This window comes from Myotis lucifugus, unplaced genomic scaffold (assembly GCF_000147115.1).
Source record: "Myotis lucifugus unplaced genomic scaffold, Myoluc2.0 scaffold_538, whole genome shotgun sequence".
NCBI lineage: Eukaryota > Metazoa > Chordata > Mammalia > Chiroptera > Vespertilionidae > Myotis > Myotis lucifugus.
In genome coordinates this window covers 498731-503335 of record NW_005871586.1, presented here as the reverse complement: position 1 = coordinate 503335, position 4605 = coordinate 498731, and positions in this window count along the sequence as shown.

Genomic DNA, 4605 nt, shown 5'->3' with positions numbered 1-4605 from the left:
GATGGGAAATGAAAGTTAGTGGATACAGAACCAAATTAGACCCACTAAACCCAAGCCAGATACGCTCCTGGGTACCAAGAAATCACTGGTCCTTACATACGAATGCATTGGCTGGGCCCCTCTGTGTTCATTTTGCAAACATTTTTTGAGTGTCTACTATTTGCTAGGTGTTGAGTGTATGGTATTGAGCAATAAAGATGTGCACCCTGTCATTGGGCCTATATTCTGGCTTCCCAACCCCAGCCCCGTTTTCCCTAAGCAGATAAACTCACAATTTCACTTCCAGCACCTCCAATCCACGGTTGCCTCTATAAGCCCCTGGTGGAGACAACATATCCGTCCCCAGACGGAGCCTGGCAGCCATACAGTGTTCTGTAAGCGTGAGCTGTCATTGTGACTATGATTATGACTGTGATCATAGACTCCACTCTTGAGGGATCTACCTGAGCCCAAGCTGACGTGAATACGATTTGATCGTTATTATGCATGCTCACTGACTTATTATGAGTTAGTAATGAGTAACATGCTATTAACACCAAGTCCAGTCTTTCTGTAGTGCTAGCTGTCACTGTCCTGTACATGATCTTCAGTTGCCCAGGGCAGCTTGTCATCCCCTCAAGAGGGTGGTGTCCCTGTGGTAACCATGGTGATGGTAGTGGCACTGGGTTATCTGGTTCCATACAAATTTATAAAGATTATATTTGTTTAGGGCTTTGGACACTTCAGGGTCTTTTGAATATACTTTTTTACTCAGTACTCCTGATATCATGGGAGATTTGGATGGATGAAAAGAAGGAAGGAAGGAAGGAAGGAAAGAAGGAAGGAAGGAAGGAAGGAAGGAAGGAAGGAAGGAAGGAAGGAAGGAAGGAAGGAAGGAAACAGAATACCATAGACTGGGTGGCTTGAGCAACAAACATTTATTTCTCATTGTTCTGGAGGCTGGGAAGGCCAAGGCCAGGGTGCTGGCCAATTGGGTTCCTGGTGAAGGCTCTCTGCCTGGTTTTCAGACAGCTCGCTGCCTTCTTGCTGTGCTCGCACATGGTGGAAAGAGAGATTATGTCTCTCACATCTCTTCTTAAAAGGGCACTAATCCCACCACTGGGGATTAGGGCTTCAATAGACACAGTCATTTAGTCCATAGCACCCACTGCCTCAGAGGTGTGAAGGCCAGGGAGTGTACATGACTGGAGTATAATCCAAGAAGTCTTCTTGGTCCTGCGCCATCCTGCCGACCACCCGAGGAGCTCTCTGCAAACAGGGCTAGGAACCTGGCTCCCCGGGAGGCCCCATAACCAGGTGCCCAGCGAGATGCTAGGAAGTAGCTTCTAGGCTAGGTCATGTCTAGGCAGCCTCTGTCTAGTTTCTGGCATCCGTCTTGGGGCTAGAATGGTAGCACCTTCGCCTGATGTTACCATCAGTGAGAGGTCCTCTCCTTCCCCCCCAAATCCTACTTTCCTTTAATACCTTATTACAATTCATGTACTTACCCAATCTGTTTGGAATCAATGGTCCGTGTCTGTTTCACCCCGTATCACCTCTTGAAATGAAGCCCTCCTAAATTTTCTCCCTGTGTGCCGTGAAGACCAGTAACACCTCCTTTTACTATTTGGGGATGATCAGCTGTTTTACATAGCTGAGTTTTTGCAGGTAATAGAAGATTACTCCTTGAAGCATAGAAGCTTTTTATGTAATAATATTTCATGAAAAACATTTTCCCATCAAAATCATGCTCTTTTTTTCCACTGAGGTCAGCAGGATTGAATATATAGCAGGTGTCCCCTAGGTGTGGGTAAATGGGTGACCCATAACATATTCTGATGACTCACAGCCATCTTTAGGAACATCAGCTCCTAGGCAATTCGCTCAGCCCCCCTGCCTCAGTTTCCTAACTTGTAAACTGGGGAGCACTGGATGGATGCTCTCCTGGGGCTCCTTCTATTCTTCTCTGTCTCCACTGGGCTCTAACACAGCAATGAATCTGGGTGGGACCTGTCTTGAGTCCCTGGGTGGTGGCTGGGGTAGGTTCTACTGTTAGGTGTCACTTCTCAGTGTAACAGTGTTCGGCAATCACCCCTCCCCCCAAGGACCCTAACCTGTGGTTCTCTGTGACGCTGGAAGAACAGAAGATGCCTGACCTCAGCTTATACACACTTCTAAGTGAGGAGCTTCCGGCTCCCCTGTGGACTAAAGTCCCTGATATTGTGACTCCTCTTCTCTCAAATGCTCATGGGGCTATTGACTTGCTTTTGGAATATGTTCAAAATCACAAACAGTGCAGCAAACCTGGCTCCAGAAAAGGGGGTTTATAATACCTAATATTAAGAGCAGGCTCTTGGCAAGCTTATGTTGAAGGGCTGAACACAGCATTTGTGGGAGGTAAAGGACAGTGAGATATGGCCACAGCTCATGAGAGGCCCCAAAGGAAGACTTCACAAGCATTTCAAAACTAGAGTGCTAGCATTCCTTCTTTTTGTTCCTTTCATTTACCCCAAGTTCACCTTTTAATATTTGTAAAGAACCCTCTTTAAATATATATTTATACTAATAAAAGGGTAATATGCTAATTAGACCAGGTCGACTGGCCATCTTCCGGACATCCGACTTCCTTCCGGGCAAAGCCATGGTGGTGGGAGCCAAGGCAGAGGCAGTTAGGGGTGATCAGGCCAGTAGGGGAGGGCAGTTGGGGGCAAGATTAGGCCAGCAGGGGGTTAGGGGCGACCATGCCGGCAGGGGAGGGCAGTTGGGGGTGATCAGGCTAGCAGGGGAGGGCTGTTGGGGGTGACTAGGCCAACAGAGGAGGGCAGTTGGGGGCGAGATCAGGCCTGTAAGGGAGGGCAGTTGGGGGAGACCAGACCAGCAAGGGAAGGCCATTGGGGGCAATCAGGCTGGCAGGGGAGAGCAGTTGAGGGCAATCAGGCCGGCAGGGGAGCAGTTAGGGGTGATCAGGCAGGCAGGCAGAGGTGTAGGGGCAATCAGGCAGGCAGAGAGGTTCGGGGCGATCAGGCAGGCAGGCAGGTGAGCGGTTAGGAGCCAGCAGTCCCAGATTGCGAGAGGGATGTCTGACTGGCAGTCAGATATCCCCCAAGGGGTCCCCGACTGGAGAGGGTGCAAGGGGAACCCCTCCCCCCGTGCACGAATTTCATGCACTGGGCCTCTAGAGTGTGTGTGTGTGTGTATTCCCCTGATTTCAGAGAGGAAGGGAGAGGGGGAGAGAGAGACAGAAACATCGATGATGAGAGAGAATCATCGATCTCTCCTGCATGCCCCAACTGGGAATAAAACTGTGACCTCCAGGTTCATAGGTCGATGCTCAACCACTGAGCCACACCAGCTGGGCTGCAAGGGACCCTCTTAATTTTGGCATTTCTGGGTTGTTAGTGTATTGGCCTCCTGTGGTCACAAATTCCCACAAATTGGGTGTCTTAAAAACAACAGAAATTTATTATTTCACAGTTCTGGAGGACAGAAGTTTGAAATCACTGTCACTGGATTGAAGTCAAGGGATGTGCTCCCTCCACAGGTTCTGGAGGGGAATGAGTTTCTTGTCTCTTTCAGCTTCTTGTGGCTGCCAATATTCCTTGGCTTGTGGCCACGCCACCCTATGACTGTCTTCACATGGCCTTCTCCTCTCCTATCTTGTCAGATCTCCCTCTGCACTGTCTTATAAAGACACTTGTGATAGCATTTAGGGCCCACCCAGATAATCCATGATGATATTTCCATCTCAAGATTCTTAATCGCATCTGTAAAGACTTTTTTTTTTTTTTTTGGTCATATAAGGTAACGTTCACTGTGGGCAGGGGTCAGGAATGCCCAGTGTCCTGTAATGGGCAGGGCTGTTCTGTTCGGTGAAGAATTTTCTGATCCGGAATGCCAATAGCGTCTCTGTGGAGAAACAGTCTTAAGGCAATAGTTTGTATTCAATTCCTAAAATAGTATTTTTCAACTTTAATTGATAACCTTTTATCCTATAAGAGTATTTCAAATTATTTCTCCCTGAACGCACCACCTTCTGCTAAACCTGTCTGAGTTCCACGGCCCATTCACACAACCTCTTGAGATGCTCCCATTCACCCCTTTCCTCTTGGCCTCACTCCAGTGTCACCTCTACGTTGTAAGATTTCACCGAGAAGACTCCTGCTCCTTCAGATTTTGTCTAAATGCTCAATGAGTGGAGCCCCCGCCCACACACACTATATTCTCAACCTGGAGAACCATCCTTTCATTTGCATCCTTTGTTTCCGGCCTCCAAGGCCAGGCTTCCATCCATGACAAAGCTTCCCCCATTTTCTTTATTTTAATAGTGTTCCGGGTGGGACTTTGTCGAAACCTTTTTGCAAATGAAAATAAATTACATCTGCTGGTTCCCCTTATCCACAGGCATTTCACCCCTTCAAAGAGCTCTGCTAGATTAAAGGGTTTGGGGTTTGTATGGTTTCTAGGCCCAACTCCTGAGTCCTCAGCCAAGAAGCCTGCCAAGGGGAGGCCTGAGCTGAAGATGCAGATAAACAACACTGAGGAAACAGACAAATCTCCCGGAATCCTCTGCACTCTCCAGGCCTGTTTTCCCGTGCTCTCAGACCTTTCCAGAATAGCCACATCTCC